Source organism: Dermacentor andersoni, chromosome 2 (genome assembly GCF_023375885.2).
Source record: "Dermacentor andersoni chromosome 2, qqDerAnde1_hic_scaffold, whole genome shotgun sequence".
NCBI lineage: Eukaryota > Metazoa > Arthropoda > Arachnida > Ixodida > Ixodidae > Dermacentor > Dermacentor andersoni.
The window spans coordinates 235,974,995-235,993,278 of NC_092815.1; the positions used below are offsets into that span (position 1 = coordinate 235,974,995).

The 18,284-nt window shown below is 43.8% G+C and overlaps 1 protein-coding gene across 2 annotated transcripts in view; it reads left to right on the forward strand.

The window, feature by feature from the left end:
• LOC126539919 (ubiquitin carboxyl-terminal hydrolase 11-like) overlaps positions 1-18,284 on the forward strand; it is a 205,799-nt gene that overhangs the window by 1,361 nt on the left and 186,154 nt on the right. The gene's annotated exons all lie outside the window — the stretch shown is intronic.

Sequence of the window (18,284 nt, forward strand, 5' to 3'; positions counted from 1 at the left end):
CACTTTTGCATTCAAAACCAAAGTGTTTTATTGGGTCCTGTGAATGAGGCTGCATTGTCATGCATTCACATTGCTAGTTTTCCTTATATATAAGGTGTTCAGTGCTGTTTGGTGTGTGTTAGTCTCAGATGACGCCTTCAGTGAAAAAGCATGTGCCACATTTGGCTGCACTTGTTGCATCGCTATTGAATCCTTTGCTTTATTGCAACATCAGCAAACAAAAGGTTGTTTATTCATACTGTCTAGTTACGCCATTATAGGGACAACAAAGAGAAACAATCCACTTGCACCTGTAGACTATTTTTTCAAATATCCATTTTCATTTATTTGCCAGAAAGAAATGGACACCCAAAATCCCCCCCTAAGTTCTGTGCTTCAACTGTGGCACCAGTGACATCGTTTTAACCTTACAGACTAAATTTCATCTCATATGGATTCTGAAACTGGATTGCATGCTCCAGTGTTTGTAAATGTGTGAAATATGTTTAATATGATCCTTATTACTTGTATCTTAACTATGAAAAATTATTAGCGTGTGGGTGTTGTAAGTTTTTCCACACATTTTCTCTTTTACTGGAAATTCTTTCCGAGTTAGTTTCTTAGATCATTTTAGTCCTCATTTTTCTTGGTTTCCCAAATTTATTTGTTGATCTTAAAATGTTCATCATAGTAAACGCTTGTGCTGTCTGTGGACAGTGTAGGTAAATGGTGACTTGCATTTTTGTTCCTGTGATTTTAAGTTATCTCGCACCTAGTGTTGATTTGTCCTCACTAAAATTAAAAAAAAAAATTTTGCCTTCAGAAAATTGCAGATGTATGCCAATGTGAACAACTCGCTCATAAAAGATAGAGAAACTGTTAAGCAAGTTCTGCCACTGCCCAATATCTACCCAAGACGTTGCAGATTCTTCTCTATATCCGAGCTTAGTACAAGGGCGAATCAGAAATTCTTAGCCCCTATTTTTTGTTAGCCAAAATAAGGTACATACAGGTAATGACAAATATATGTACTATTTTACGTACCTTACACTAATTTTTCACATAGTCCGCACACTGATTTAGAAATTTCTCCCATTGCAGCACTAAATTTGAGAGTCACGTGTGCCATGTTGTCAGTCAGCGATGCACACAGCCTCCCTGAATGCTCATTGTCATGCAAGTCTTCACAGCCTTTTGCGAACTCGCACCACCAGCACCTCACACTTGTTAGAGTGAGACACCTTTCCCCATATGTGGGCTGTATTTACCTGTGGATTTCGATGGCTGTTTGTCCCTTGCGTGATAGAAAATGAATCACACTTAGTTGCTCGTACGCCGTGGACGTGTGAAGCACAGCCACCATCTTGAACAACCGACAGCAGCGCCGTACCTCATAACTACCGGCAGATAAGGCCGAGCCAGTCCAAGAAAGGTCCACCGCTGGGAATGGATATGTCGACTTTGCTTTTACAGTCGTAATCTGGCTTAAAAAAAAAAGAGGGGGGGTGGTGGCAAAGGCTTTCTGACTTGCCCTCGTACATGTGCATTGTCATATATATATATATAATATATCAGGTATCCGACGCTTCTTCCTGTATGTTGCACTAGCTCTAATGACACTGGTGTCTAGCTGCATGTTCTTACCGAACAGAGGGGACCGAGTGTAATGAGAGCCCTTCCCTCCTCCCCAATTTGCTTCTTTATGCTGTACCCATTGCTTTGTGCCCCTATGGCTTTACATTTAAACAACATTTAAAACCAGACGTAAATGCCAACATTGTCTCAATAATTATGTTAAAGCATGAATCGTCACCGAGCCCGCACCCTGGTGAAGCTTAAAAACACATTTGTGATGCCCTGCCATTCTGATGGCACCACTGTCAGAGTCGTGTACACTATTGCAGTGGGAGGCCTTACTGCACAAGTGAAAATGCATGGGTATATTTCACAACAGGATTCTAAAACTGTATGTATATTGGGCTTTCCGAGTACTGATGATGCAGAAGTACGATAATACATTTCGGCTGTGCATTGAACACTAGCCTCAGCACAAAATTGTGAAGTGTCTTACTTAGTCTCACCATTGACTTATGGAAAAGTTGCGTATACTTTGAGCCTTGTGCTTTGTGAGACTCTGTACATAAACCGTATTAGCCAAGTCTGAAAATTGCCTGCAGTGAATTAAATGCGCAGGTGGTAAACATTTAGGCATGTTATAGGAATGAGGTATAGAAATTGCTACGATCAAAATACAAGAAAATTTAGCTCGCATAACCACCATGAGCAAGGACATCTCATCCATTTTGGCAATGAAGCACTCAAATGCTGTGAGCACTAAATTTTGCAAGGTTCACGTCACAATGAGCATCCACCCAAGTGTGCTCAGACAAGTGTGAACCTGAGCTCATGCAGACGTCGAAATGTGTGTGAAGAAAAAACATCAGTTTTTGCCACATTCTGTTTATATGAATGAAATGCTGTGCATCTGAAATGACACACATTCTCATTCTAATCTGTTGCAAATTTACCACTTACAGGTTGTCTACCAACCGGGAATTCTCAGGGATTTTGAGTAGTCTGGAAATACTCAGGGAAAACTCAGGGAATTTGTGCTTCTATCAGGGAAAATTAGCTGTAATTTTATTCAAAGGGAACGAAAGTCGTTGTAAGAGAGGCTCAAGTAGGAGAGAGGAATTGCAACGAATTGTCTTTGACGCCGTGTCATCAACTGGAGGAGTTGCCAGTGTACAGTCAACGGCCATCTTTCCGGATGCCCGATAATTCGGACGGCTTCGCGGCACCACCACGTACCCCATAGAACGTCTCTGAAAATGTATCTGAAATTTTGGACGCAAGAACCCTTCGCCGTCTGATTTTCCGTACTTTTTGCCCTGACCGAAGGTCTGAAACGGCATTAATCAAAGCCACCACCGCTGCCTTTCGATTGCCTCGCGGCCTCGAACCGGCGCTATCGCACGCAGATACGATGGCAGCCGTAGCCACCACCGCCGCAATGCTAGGCCTAGCTGCTTCGACGTTCTCTATTAAGCTTCTTACCGTTTGGTGCCGTGTTTTTCATTGAAAGAATTGCCGCTGTCAGCAATGGCACCGACTCCGCCATTGTGGTCATCGCGATTCCAGGGCTTCGATGCTCGGAAAGCACAATGCATTGCAGAAAGCCGGTTTCCGAAAGTTAGTTTTGCCTTAGTACAATTGTGCCATGCGTTGAAGCTTATGCAAAAGTATTGCGGTGAAGCATAGCAAGTGTGGGAAGGGGCAATTCTTACGGGACACATTATGTTGAGACAAAGCGAAAAAAATTAAAAATACACGAGGACAAGAGAAGCAAACGAAGACGCAGAGCTAGTTATGTAGTACCAACTAGCCCACCAGTCTCTTCTCTTGAACACATTATGTATTCCCTAATTATACATGCATGCACCCGTCATCTCCTGTCACAGTAGGAGCACCGATGTGCCTAATAAATGTACTGGCAGGCCTTCAGAGCTTTTTCGGATGTGCCTGTGGCGATTTAAACCCTAAGGGCAATAAAAATATGCATTCATGTTTTCAAACTGCCCAATTTTTCTGACATTGTTGCGGCCCCTAGGGAGTTAGAAAAAATCGGATGTTAACTGTACGACTGACTAAGAGGATGCTTCAAATGGTCCGCGGGGCAAACGCGCAGCAGAAGGAGGATGAGAACACAAAGGACCTACATATTGAGGAATGAACGGGAAAGGAAGCATGCCATTGCATCTTTCAAGGAGCTTGAGTTCAAAAAACAAAGTGGTGGTCGACGCTGAGATGCAGGTGACCATCATCCAAACCAAATAAACACTTAAAAGCAGTGAAATGCAACACTGAGGCAGTGTGTGCGGGCTGAGAGTATGTCAGGACAGTTGAGGTTGACTTTCCAGCTGCGGAGAGAATCTCACTTGTTACAAAGTTCGGGCCTCATACCAATGAGCTTGCTATAAGTTGATAGAAATAGCTCATATTTGAAAATATTTGCTTCTGTATGCATCTCCTTTTTATTCGTATTTGAGGATGCTCGACTCAATTTGCAATGGGTTTTACCATTTTTTTCAAAGATATTTTATTCGCTGTGCATTTTACTAACACCTGCCTTCTGTTTTCCTCTGGAGCAAAATAAATGTTGCTCCTTACTATTCAAACTGGATTTAAGTCGTTTCTTTAACATGCTTGCTAGAGAGAGCATTGGGCGACATGGTGTCAGCCTATCTTTACATAAACAAATTTCTGGGTCACTCGGGGAATTTAGCAAAGGCACTCAGGGAAAACCTGGAAAACTCAGGGAATTTGGCAATGTCATCTTGGTAGACACCCTGACTTAGTTTAGAAAACATAAGGACTCTGTCGAACATTGCATGTGGGGACAGCTACAAATGAATGAAGCCCAATGATAAACGAGAGCAAATGCAATAAATTAGATAAAACACAACAAGCCAGAAAGAGCAAAATGCTGTGTGAGAATGGGCAGCTGTAAACACGTAGGCAATAACTGAATACAATGTTTGTACACCACAAAGTGTAGGGAACAAGTTTCACAGAAAGCTACGCAAAAGGTTGCTGGTCACTCAAGCTACCCCTAGGCAAACGTTTTATAGTGATAGGTAATCACAATATTGGTGCTGTGGTGCCAGGTATAATGAACACGAGCAATGCTGTTTGAACAAAATGAATGTGGTAGTGCTTGAAAGCACATTTAATTTGTTTTTGGCCAGGACTACAGAAAAAAATTTGGCACTTTTTTAGTTCGACCAAAAAAAGGCACTTAACCCCTTCAGTCACGAATTACGATCGACTGACGATGAATGTGTGAAATTACATAATTTTATGCCAAGGTGCTGAAGAGTCCACAGAAAGCAAGTCAAGGTGATAGAATGACTGTGCATTTTATATAGGCTTGTAATTGCATAGTAACTAAATATTCATTTATTGTACAGTCAGTTATGCTATGTTTCTTCATTAAAAATATTGGATCACTCACTCGAATTACATGCGCAGGTTAATTATTGAGTGCGAGCATAACAAGGAAAAAAGAAAAAGATTTGCAATTGGTACTGAAACGCCCCACTTCAAATGTCCCATCAAACACAGCAGTGCCTTTACCAAAGCAGTCGTCTCAAGCATACATCTCGCTCATAACTGAAATGGGTGTACTTTAGGAAAGCATAATGTTCCATTTACTCAAAGCTTAATGTTCATTTTCTATTCATGCAACCACTGCACAGAAGTGGCAAAAATAAGTTGCGTCCACAAATGTGTATGCTGTGACTGAATGGGTATGACTTGGGAAGACGAGAAATATGATTACACCACAGCAGGAAGCTTGAAAGAGTAACATGCAGTAAAACTTTTTTGCTGTTGCAAGACTGAACAGGCTGAGGTACTGTAGAGGAAGCCCTGGCTTCTTCCAGACAGACGGCAGTACAGGTCAGTACAATGTCGACGTCACGCAATTCGGTATGCTGCTTAAACATAGGAACACAAAATTTAGAATTTTCCAGCCATTTAACTAGAATTCCCACGATTATGATTTGCCACATTCAAAACTGAAATTCATTCACGCAAGATTCTCTGTCTTTGCTGTAAAGTGTGCCAAAATATCGTCCAACGAAATCAGTATTGTGATATCCTGCACCTTAAAGGGCAGCGTCAGCCAACGAAGCCGCTCCTGCTACATGGTTATTCTCAGCTCTGTCTTTACATGAGTCAGTTTGGAAAATGTTATGTATTGCACTTTCGAGTGCAATACACCTCCAGTTATTCACATGCTAAGGCATCTTTGCATTTGCCGAGAATGCAGATGTTAGGAAGACTTGGCTTACATGTTCATGAACTGCAGCGCAGAGGCAAATGTTTCGAAATATTCTTGTTTGAAAGCTTGTGCTCGCTTCCTTTGTCTTTCAAGCAGCACCTGTTAACCAACATAAACCTTACTGCAGGTAAGAAGAATTTCATGACCATGCCAATCACACAGGTGACATACGGCCTAACATGCTTCTTCCCACATAGGGACAGCTTGTGTAGTAACGAAATGCATTTGCATAAGCTAGCCAGCTTCCATGGTGCCGAGAATGCGATGGAAATGTTGTGCCTGTTAGCCACTTTCTTGAGGTTGTGAGCAACTTTATGCACATAGGAGATAACCAGTGGCCTTTTATTTACTGATGGCTTCACACGCTAAAGTAAAGATGCCTTAGCATGAGAGTTAATGGAGGTATATTATATCAGAAAGAAACAAGGTATGTGTACCAGCAAAACGTCTGTGGCCTTGTGTGGCATTTAATATCAATTCTTAGCCAGATTCTTAGAATAGGCATGTATTTTTTGTTTCCAGTTCAAGGTCTTTAATATCAGGTCTGTTATTGGTCACAAATTGCAGGACCGATTACTGGAGTGACTGATATCTCAAAAACTGAACCTGATAATACTAGATCACGAGCATAATATTTTTACAAGCAAAAGCTAGCCCCCCTCTCCCAATTAAATGACAGAGATACCGTTCTAAATGGAGGCTATATTTTAGTGTGACTAATGTCTACCTTGTTTTTTCCAGTGAAGTAACAGTGTTTCCAAACTTGCATAAGCTGTTACGTACAATACGATGTTCGCAGGTCCACGACACTGCAGATCTGCAGGGCAGTCTTGCTACATACGTTCTGTCAGTTGGAGGGAGGAGGTTGGTTGAAGTTGAGGCGATGAAGATACTCACGTGTCTGCTGCCTTAATCATGAGCTAAACAGTGGCCATGCCACACCCTGTGTTCCTGCACAGCGCGGGTCACCCAGATCTGTCTGCGACCTTTGATTTCCGTTTCTTTTGAACTGCCACTGCAAGCACCTGACCCATTAGGGTCTGCCTGGGACTACTGGGTGCTCACTTACAACATGTGAATATATCGCATGGGCTGGGCGTTTCTTCACGTGGTAGTGCCTCCGGCACAAGCTCCCAGAGGCAGCTGCTTCTGATGTCTTAGTGCAGTTCCTCATGCTTTCAATCAGCAACACACGTACTCAGCTAGTCAGAAAAAACTTTGTTCACAGCTTTTAGTATGACTGCGTGTTGTAGAGATGTTTGCTTGGGGGGAAGAGAAAACATTCTGGATTATTGCCTGGGTGTACAAAGGCACGTGCTGCAGATTCTGCAGTGCTCTTGGGTGAGTGTCACGTCTGACTACAACAGTCCAGACGGCATTATGGCGATGCCTTGGGAGCTCTCGTTGGATATACTGAATTTGAAAGGAGTCTGTTTGACACCAACCAAAACATTGCTTAACTTATGCTACGTTTCAAAGCCGGGCACGTTCCTCCTTAAATGGCCCCTCACCAGGTTTGGCCATTTTTAACAAACAAGTGTAGCACATGCATGACACACAGACAATCAGGTCAGCAAAGTATAACGGCACTCCCAGCCGTGAAAGCAGCTGAAATTTGAGAACAAATGCCGTGCTCCTTCACTCTTCAGGCAGCGCGCTCCCAGCCAGAGTCAGGGTCACATGCACACATTCCTTTTCGCAGTGTGGGTTTCGTCACTAACCATGACTAATCATCCAATGCGGAAGGCGCAACACTGCAAGAAAGGAGGCGGGGCTTACATTGTGGTATGTCCCTCGGCTCCGGTATTGGAGAAGGCTGGGAAGGAATACCGCTTGGGAACGGTACTAGAGGGAGAGCGTCTCTGTTGGCAGGGACAGTGGCCTCCTGGCACAACAGGACAGTTCATTTCTCTCTTTTTTTAAGTGACCCGATTTGAAACCTTTTTTTTTTGTTTTGAGTGAGACACTTTTTACACAATGCTTCACAGCTTCCAGTTGATGGCCAAAATTTGCAGTGAGGCCTGGTGAGGTGGGGAGGGGGGAGTCCTTAAACGGTGAGGTTTTGTAGAGCCAGCCGTGCTCCTATTAAACTTTTCTTTCTGTCCCTCTTCAACCAGTCTGTGAAGCCGCGATGCCCTTCCAGGGTGTCTACCAACCAGGAAAACCGGGAATTCTCAGGGATCTTGAGTAGTCTGGAAAAACTCGGGGAATTTGTGCTTCTATCAGGGAAAATTAGCTGTAATTTTATTGAAAGGGAACCAAAGTCGCGGTAATGCTGGCTCGAGTAACAGAGAGTGATCGTAACGAATGGTCTTTGATGCCGCGTCGTTGGCTGGGGGAGTTGCCAGAGTACAGTCAACGAGCGACTTTCCGGGCGGACGGCTTTGCGGCGCCACTACGTACCCCATAGGGTCAATGTATAAGAACGTCTGAAATCCTGCAGCGAGCGTTGGCATCCTATCTTGTAACTGAGCTAACGAGCACAGTGAAAGACGCGCGCGAGCGCATAGTGCAGCGGGGGATGAAAAAAGGGGCGAGAGTGAGGGGTAAAGCGGAGGAGGAGGGTATGACGAGAGCGTGAGAAGAAAAGCGTAGTGCTGCGCACGAGGGGCTTTGCGGTGTTGATGGCTACGAGATGGCGCCAGAGTAGCGTGTGCCGTCTGTATGGAAACAAAGTGCTGCATGGGCGGATATTGTCTGCGGTGGCTGCTGCGAATTGCGCGCATGTGTCATCCACGCAATTCCTCTCGCAATCTCCCGATTAGTGATGCAGTCACACCACACTTGCTGCATTTGCAATGTGCCGCACGACACAGATTGTCTGCGCCAGCAAATATACTGTGAAATGAAAGTATGTATACAGCTGCACTCAAATTTCACTTTAGGGAGTATCATAATAGTCAGTGAATTTTTCTCCACTTCTGAGATGACCGTAGTACCGAAGTCAATCTGTGGTAGTCTGTTTCAGAATGCTTGGTAACCTTGCTGCTTATTCAATTGAAGTTGTGGAGGTGATTAGCATGGTGATAAATGTGTTCTGGAAGATTTTTCGTCCCATTGATGTATGAGCATTCACAGTTAGAACAGGGGATCATGTAAACAGTCGCCTGTACCTCATGCTTAGCCATTTGATTGTGGAAGAAAGTTGGGAAAGTGTGGGAAAAGGTTTGTGTGAGACATTGACTCCCTCCTACTGCAGAATGCGTCTCGGTGTCTTGGTCCCGCCTTTCACGTAAGGTATGCAGACCCGGCGGCGCCGCTGGGGAAGACGGAAATTGGGGTCGCATGCTTTTCATGTTCACACACTGTGCTCACTGTTACTGGCAAGCTCATTTATCTTGGTTCTTTTTGAAATACTGATGGTCAAGGGCAGAATCTTTCACACCTTTCAATTAAGGTTGTTAATGCAGAGGCTTTGTGGTAGGGGTTGAAATCAAGGCATTTTTCAGTGCTGTGCGGCTTTCTGTAAACGGAGAAGTCCACTTCTGAATGATTTCTTTTTACAACTTTGTCCAGGATGGGCGATTTTCTAGATGTGCCCGATCATTCGGACAGCTTCTCGGCACCACCAGCCCCATAGAGCCAATGCATAAGAACATAAAATTTCAGTCGCAAGAACGCTTCGCCGTCCAATTTTCCGGACTCTTTGCCATGACCGCAGGTCCGAAACATCGTTAATCGAAGCCACCACCACTGTCATTTTATCTGGCTGCTTCGAACCGGTGCTCTCGCACGCAAATCCGCTGGTAGCCATGGCCACCACTGCGGCAATGCTAGGCCTTGCTACTTCGACGTTCACCACTGTTACCAATTCGCTGATGTTAGCAATGGCAACGACTCAGCCTTTTTAATGCTCGTCAATGGCTTGGAAGCTCGGAAAGCACGATGCGTTGACTTATGCCCGTTTTCGAAATAAGCTTCGCCTCAGCACAGCAGTGTCAGGCGGTGAAGCATACGCAAAGTATTGCAGTGAAGCCTAACAAGTGTGGTAAGGGGCAATTGCCACGGAACCCAGTATGTATTCTTTAATTGCACACACCTGCACCCACCATCTGCGGTCCAAGTACGAGCACCGATATGCCTAATAAGTGTACTGACAGGCCTTCAGAGCTTTTCCGGATGTGCCTGTGGTGATTTGAGCCCTTAAGGGCAGTAAAAGACATGCATTCACTTATTCGAAGTGCCCGATTTTTTAAATGTTTTCGCTGACCCTAGGGAATTTGAAAAATCGGATGTTGACTGTTCTACAGACCAAGAGGATGCTTCAACTGGCTCGGGGTGCGAATGCGCAGTGGAAGGAGAATGAGAACAGGAAGGACTGACGTAGCAAGGAATGGACGGGAAAGAAAGTGTGCCGCTGCTTCTTTGAAGGAGCTTGAGCTCAAAAAACTGTGTTGGCTGATGCCGAGATGTAGGTGTCCTTCATTCAAACCAATATACACTCTTGAAAGCAGTGAAAGGCAACACTGAGACATTGTGCGTGGGCTGGGAGTATGTCAGGACAGTTGAGGTTGACTTTGTAGCTGTGGGGAGAAAATCCCACTTGTGACAAGTTTGGGCCTCGTACCAATGAGCTTGCTATCAGTTCATAGAAATATCTCGTATTCAAAAATATTTGCTTTTTTGTGCATCTCTTATTCGTATTTGAAAATGTTCGAGTTGATTTGCAATGGGCTTTACCACTTTTTCTGAAGCTGTCTGATTTGCTGCGCATTTTACTAGCCCCTTCCTCCTGTTTTTTTTTTAAATAAAATAAACACTTCTCCTTACTGTTCAAACTGGATGAAGTTGTTTTTGGAAATTTTTTAACATACTTACTAGAGAGTGACAGCATTGGGTGACATTGTGTCAGCCTGCTTTGACATAAAACAAAGGTCTGTGTCACTCAGGGAATTTTGCCAAGGCACTCGGGGAAAACCTGGAAAACTCGGGGAATTTGGAAATGTCAACTTGGTAGGCACCCTGCTCTTGCTCATGCCCTCCTTCCTCCCCGTGTGCATGCACACCTGTGCCGATGTCCAATTATATGGCCACATTGGGGCTCTGACGTAGGCAGTGTTGCTGACGTTTCTTCAAGCATGTCGTTAAACTGAGTCAAAGAAGTCGCTAAATTTTCGCTTAATTTTGCTCCAAAGTTGCTAACATAATCACTATAGAGTATAAATCCCAGGCAAGTGACCTTGCACATGATGGCGACAAGCGACGCGATAGAGATGGCTGTCGCGTTCACTGGTCGCCTACAAGTTGTACCCCACGCGAGCGACGTCTTCACAGTGTTGATGGTATGAGGGCAGAGCAAATAAGCGTTGAAACTGGCGTGACACATGCTTTATTAATTTTGCTTGATGTGTTTTACTGTAAAGAGCAGCATAGAATATTTCTGAAGGTCTTGCGGTAGGTTCTTATCCTTGCATGTATCACAATTTACTAATTTGCTTGTTCCGTACAACAATCGGTAGTACTTGACAGATGCATATCCAATTCCGGCTTCATGCTTTTGGTTCGCGCTTTTGGCTTGTCACTCATAGGACTTCCGAGCGATGGGCGACGAATTCTAGATTTCCAGGACCGAGCGACAAGGACGGGTGATCTGTTCGCGCAACGGCCCGTTTCATCGCTTGTCACCGTCGCGCACAAAATTTCTCTTATGGGGTTTCAGCTTGAAAACTGTCAAATGAATTTTATATGTGGGCGTTTCTGAAACATTTTGGAACATTTCGATGGATGCGTAACACATCCACTGGAACATTTCCGCTCAAGTGAGGAATAGAGTGAGCTTAACAGCATGGTGCACATGGGGTTTACTTTACTAATGTACTTAAAAAACAATGCAAGGTCACAGTTACAATTTTGCATTTACCTTCAGATTTTAAGCTTACTCATACCAATTCAGCACAGTTCAAAAGAACACTGGTCATCTGATCATCTTTTTACAAAGGTGCACTAACATGTTAACCTGACCATTACTAACATGTGATGGTCATCATCATCATCGTCAGCCTATTTATGTCCACTGCAGGGCGAAGGCCTCTCCCTGCGATCTCCAATTACCCCTGTCCTGCGCCAACCGATTCCAACTAGCACCCGCAAATTTCCTAATTTCATCGCACCATCTAGTCTTCTGCCATCCTCTACTGCACTTCCCTTCTCTTGGTACCCATTCTTTCACCCTAATGGTCCAGCGGTTATCTAATCTGCGCATTACATGACTGCCCAGCGACATTCTTTTCTCTTAATGTCGATTAGAATATCGTCTATACCCGTTTGCTCTCTGATCCAAACCACTGTCTTTCCGGCTCTTAAAGTTATGCCTAGCATTCTTCGTTCCATTGCTCTTTGCGTGGTCCTTAACTTGTTCTCAAGCTTCTTTGTCAGTCTCCAAGTCTCTGCGCCGTATGTCAGCACCGGTAAAATGCACTGATCGTATACTTTTTTGTTCAATGATAACGGTAAGCTCCCAGAACGGTAAGCTCCCAGTCAGGAGCTTACAATGTCTGCCGTATGCGATCCAACCCATCTTTATTCTGTGAATTTCCTTCTCATGGTCAGGGTTCCCTGTGATTAGTTGACCTAGGTAAACGTACTCCTCCACAGACCCTAGAGGCTGACTTGCGATCTTGAACGCTTGTTCCCTTGCCAGGTTATTTATCATTATCTTTGTCTTCTGCATATTAATCTTCAGCCCCACTCTTACACTCTCCCTGTTAAGGTCCTCAATCATTTGTTGTAACTCGTCCGCATTGCTGCTGAATAGAACAATATCATCGGCAAACCGAAGGTTGCTGAGATATTCGCCGTCTATCTTTACTCCTAAACCTTCCCAATTTAATAGCTTGAATGCTTCTTCTAAGCACGCACTGAACAGCATCGGAGAGATTGTGTCTCCTTATCTGACCCCTTCCGTTATAGGTATCTTCCTACTTTTCTTGTGTAGAATTGAGGTGGCCGTGGAATCTCTGTAGATATTATCCACGGTATTTATGTAAGCGGTCTGTATTCCTTGATTACGCAATGCCTCTAGGACTGCTGGTACCTCTACTGAATCAAATGCTTTTTCGTAATCTATGAAAGCCATACAGAGAGGCTTATTGTACTCTGCAGATTTCTCAATGACCTGATTAATGACATGGATGTGATCCATTGTAGAGTAACGTTTCCTGAAGCCAGTCTGCTCCCTTGGTTGACTAAAGTCCAATGTTGCCCTTATGTTATTGGAGGTTATTTTGGTAAATGTTTTATGTAATACTGGGAGTAAGCTAATGGGCCTATAATTTTATTTTTGAGTTCTTTAACGTTGCCCTTTTTGTGAATCAGTATAATGTTTGCATTCTTCCAGTTTTTTGGGACCCTTGCAGTCCATAGGCACTTCGTATAGAGAGCTGCCAGCTTTCCTAGCATTATGTCTCCTCCATCTTCGATTAAATCGACCGTTAAATACATCCTCTCCTGCCGCTTTTCCCCGTTTCATGCCGTGCAAGGCCCTTCTGACCTAATCTCTAGTTATAGGAGGAGTTTCTGTATACTGTTCATTATTGTTTCGAATAGAGTGCTCCTGAGTACTCTGGGTACTGTAAAGGTCAGTATAGAATTCTTTCGCTGCTTTTATTATACCTACGACATTGCTGATGATATTACCCTCTATTACCCTGCTTATTTTCAGTGCATATATCTTGGTTTGTCCTAGGCCAAGTTTCGTTCTCACTGATTTCAGGCTGCGTCCATCTTGAACAGCTTCATCAGTCTTTATCACGTTATAATTTCTAATATCACTTATTTTCGCTTTGTCGATCAGTTTTGACAGTTCCGCGAATTCTATCTCCTCTCTTAAGTTGGACACTTTCATTCTTTGTCATTTCTTTATTAGGTCCTTTGTTACATGGGAGATCTTGCCTACTGGTTGCCTTGGTGCCTTACCTCCCACTTCAATTGCTTCCCCTGAAGCCAGCCTCATTGTGGTTTCACTCATTACCTCTATGTCATCATCATCATCTCTCTGTTCTAAGTCCGCATATTTGTTTGCAAGTACAAGCCAGAATTGGTGTTCTTTTACTGCGTCTAGGTTGGCCTGTTTCTTCCTGACCAATTTTGCTCTTTCTCTGTTCAAATTGAGGTGAATCCTAGCCCTCACTAACCTATAATCACTACACTTTACCCTACCTATCACTTCTACATCCTGCACTGTGGTGGGACTGGCAGAAAGTATGAAATCAATTTTGTTTCTTGTTTTCACCATTAGGGCTTTCCCAGGTCCACTTTCTGTTGCTACTCTTCTTGAAAAAGGTGTTCATTATTCGAAGCTTATTCCTTTCTGCAAATTCTACCAGCATCTCTCCTCTAGCGTTCCTAGAATTGACGACGTAGTTGCCAATTGCTTGTTCCCCAGCCTGCGTTTTCCCCACATTTGCATTGAAGTCGTCCATTACTATAGTATATTAAGTTTGCACTTTTCTCATCGCTAATTCAACATCTTCATCAAACTGATCTACTTCCTCATCCTCGTGACTGGACGTTGGAGCGTAGGTTTGTAATACCTTTAATCTATATCTCTTATTGAGTTTGATTACGACTACTTCTACCCTCTCGCTAATGCTGTAGAATTCGTCAGTGTTGCCCGCTATGTCCTTATGGATTAGGAATCCTACCCCGTATTGCTTCTTATCTGGGAGACCTCTATAGCAGAGGACATGGCCGTTATTCAGCAATGTATAAGATTCACCAGTTCTTCTAATCTCATTAAGGCTGATAATATCCCAAACAATGTCTGATAGTTCTTCGAAGAGTCCTGCTTAGCTAGCCTCACTTGAGAAGGTTCGGGTGTTAAACGTTGCAAGGGTCAGTTTCCATTGGCGGCCTGTCCGGACCCAGAGATTCTTAGCACCCTCTGCTGCGTTGCAATTCTGACTGCCGCTTTGGTCAGGTGCTGCACAGCCGCTGGGGACTGAGGGCCATTGGTTTATTGAGGAGATCATTAGGGAGGTTGTGGCCGAATTCTGCACCAGGGAGGCCAATTCCTGTGCTGGTGAGGGGAATTGTCTTTGTTCAAGCTTAGTGGGCCATTCTAATTTGGTTGTACCTGGATTAGTATAGCCCCACTCGCTCTCGGCATCTTTCGCCGGTATCAGGCATCACTCCAAGCCTGCAGATGTAGTGCACTGGAGAACGTAAAAAAAATAAAAATAAAGAAAAAACCTGGGGAGGGGGGATTTGGACTTCTGACTACCGTAACCGAGCATTCGGCATAGCTCAGTAAGATAATCCTGTAGGCAGCAAGGCTACCTTGTCGCTGATAAGGACGGCCCAGAGAGTCCTACATGCCTAAGAGATCTGCTAATTTGTTCGCCCTTTGCGTGTCTTGCTGATCGGCACAGGTTGCACGACATAGAGTCAATTCTCGGTTGCCCTAACCCCTTGTTTCCCGCATCTTACGCATGCACGCGGTCTTGAGCGTGCCTAGGTACACAATATATTTTCGCTGAAGTTGAACAGCGCTTAACACTTGTGCATAAAAATAAGAAAGGGAAAAGTTTTTCAGTGCTTACCGAGAGGCCCCGAGTCGCATGTGATCCGCTCGTCGCCTACTTGTCCCTCGTCTGAAAAGTTGCGTACCCGGGTAGCTATTAGGAATGGTCAATTGCACCGCAGTCTCCATATCGCACTGAGATTCACACAAAGCAGGCGACCTTGACGGCTCCCAGTGGTGTCTTCATCCTTTCTACAGCTTTGGATAGTGGTTATACTAGAGCTAGTGAGGAGGAGGAAATGGGGGGCAGGCGGAGGCAACTGACCTCGTAGTAGTTTTTCTGGGAACGCAGTGAGCCTAAGCGTTCCCAGGTTGGTAGGGAGTTTGGAGTTGTATGCCTCATTTAACCTACAGTGGTGCCTTCTTCGATCAGTCAGGCATGGTTTGAACATTTCGCGCTTGTAAAAAATTGACGGCTCTGCTACCGCCACAGTCGTAATACAATTCTCGGGAATAAAAACGAAAATAAGCAAGAAAGAATAACTACAGATGTAGACAAAAGGTATGGACGCATATACGATCGTTCTGACTTGCTGAAAATCTGTGTTAACTTTACAGCTAGGTGCCGTTGCTGCTTGCTTTCCCATATTCTTTGCGTGAATACTGTAAACAAAAAACCTTCCCGTCACTTTCTCTATAGCTTCTGTGCGGAAATTTCGCAACCTCATAGAAAGCCTGTTTTGGGAGTGCGCCTCGTATGTTGCTGTGGAGAAGTTATTGAACGGAAGTTCTACATTTGTAGTGTTATCGAGTGTGTAGTGCCAACATCTATTTGTGTATTAGGTTCCCCGAGTACGTTTCCAAGATCTGTATCAACTAGCTTCTATATATTGTGGGCTTATGCAGAGGGAAGTGTAATGGGAGTAATGGTAATGTTGATAGCACGCTGCCACCCATAGCAGCGCCGCAACAACATTGAAATCAGTTGCTAGGTTGGTACTTTTATATACGGAAGGCCAGGGACGTCACTCCCCACTTCACAAGCTGCCATCGGCGACGCAGCTTGCGCAACCGTAATCTTCAGTGGGGAAAGTATGCGGGGAGCACTACATGCTTTGCATTGTTTTCAGGAGCGCCTTATAAGTTTGGATGCTTGTTTTGTGCTTGTTCTTTATTGAAACAAATGCTGTTCAGTATGTTTTATGAGTTATTCCAAAAATATGTATGCACTTCTCGCTTCACTCTGTTGAGTGCTTGAAGCCTGCTTCACCCGTTGTGGGTCGGTCTGGTATTGTACTACCTCCTGAATCGGCCTACATTTCTTGCCCATGCATGCGGACATGAAAAATGCAGACCAGCGAGAGGCTAACAGGTTCACTGTAAAATTATCCTCCTCTTAAGCCAGGGCTTTCCCTCAGAAGTCATATACATTCTGTGCAGCTATTGCTGTGTCATGCCTGCTCAAGCATGAAGTCATGCAGTGATACATGTGTTATTTACTTCTATTGAACTAAGCATTTTTGCAGCTCATTCTGGTATTCTCATGACTGTGGGGATGCTTGCCTCAAAAAAAAGCTTGCATGCAGCGTCAGCATAGTCCATAGTATGTAGTCATTAGAGAGGTTACAATAGAGTCCCCAAACGTTTGGGGCCCCAAAGAAATAGTGTCAAAGCCACTGCGCATGTGTGAAATGCAAACTGTGTTTGGGTTTTGCATCGGGCATGCTGTTTCATTGATTTTGTGGGAGCCCCAAAAGCTGCCCCAAAAGATTTGTGTAAACAAACATGGCGACACCCATTGAAGCGACGGCTCTAACCTAGCACCAAACTGGGCTCGATTTGTAGTAATGCGTGAAGTTCGCAAGCTAGGAGAAGTGACTGCAGTTACTGCTTTCTTCCAACTAGCGTGTGTTATGAAGATAGATAGATTAGACACCGCTGATTCCGAATTCGATTGCGGATTTCATGGCTCATAGGTCTAACACGGCTTAGCTTGACTGGTGAAGGCACTTAAAGTTGCTTACTCAAAACTAAGCACAATTAATTGTTTGCTGCTAATGGAATAACCTCTAAATTGTAAATAAATGCTAAAACACGAAAGTCAAAATCAATTTTTTTGTCATAAAATGGTATATTTTTGTTTTAATATTTATTACAGCTTTTCTTTGAAGCTGTAGTAGTGCTGTCAGCGCAAGACGCTATCTGAAAATGCAAAGCCCTATTCTAAAACTCTTCACTCCTGTGTGCTCCAACGCTAACACCCGCAAAGCCCTTTGGGGCCCCAAACTATTGGGGCCCTTATTCTAAAGCTCTCTGTTGAAGTTCAGTCCCTGCATGGATTTGAAATGTAAGAAAATGACGCAGCATTGATTGCGATAGTAAATTAGTAGACAGCTGTACGAAGTAAGGATAGTAATTTTAACGGCCGTATAAACTTGTGAATATTCACTTACTAATTAAATTAAACAGTCATCCTCATGGTTTAATATCACACTAAAGCGTCTTAACAATAAAAAGAAAAGGCTTTTTCGCTCTGCTAAACGATTTAACAACGCAGGCGCATGGAATAAGTATTACCTTGCAGAAAAAGAATTCGAAGATCTAGCAAATAAAGAAAAACGCACTTTTTTTTCGCAAACGCTGCCGTCTATGTTAAGAAATAACCCCTAAAAATTCTGGAAAGTTATTAACCCTAATAACTCCCAGCCATTAGCTCTGTTTGACGATCAAAATCATCGTATTCCCGATTGCGAAATTGCTGAACAACTTAACCGTACTTTTTCTTCCGTCTTCACAACTGAACCTGTTAACATATTACCTCGCTTCCCTCTTTCGGATCATGCAGTCATGCCTGATATTACCTTTTGTCCTTACGGCATTGAGAAACTAATTGATTCATTAAAACTTACATCATCGTCTGGCGTCGATGAAATAAATGTTAAAATGCTGAAAAACACCAAAACAAATGTGAGCGCGATGTTATGTGCTATTTTTCAGCAA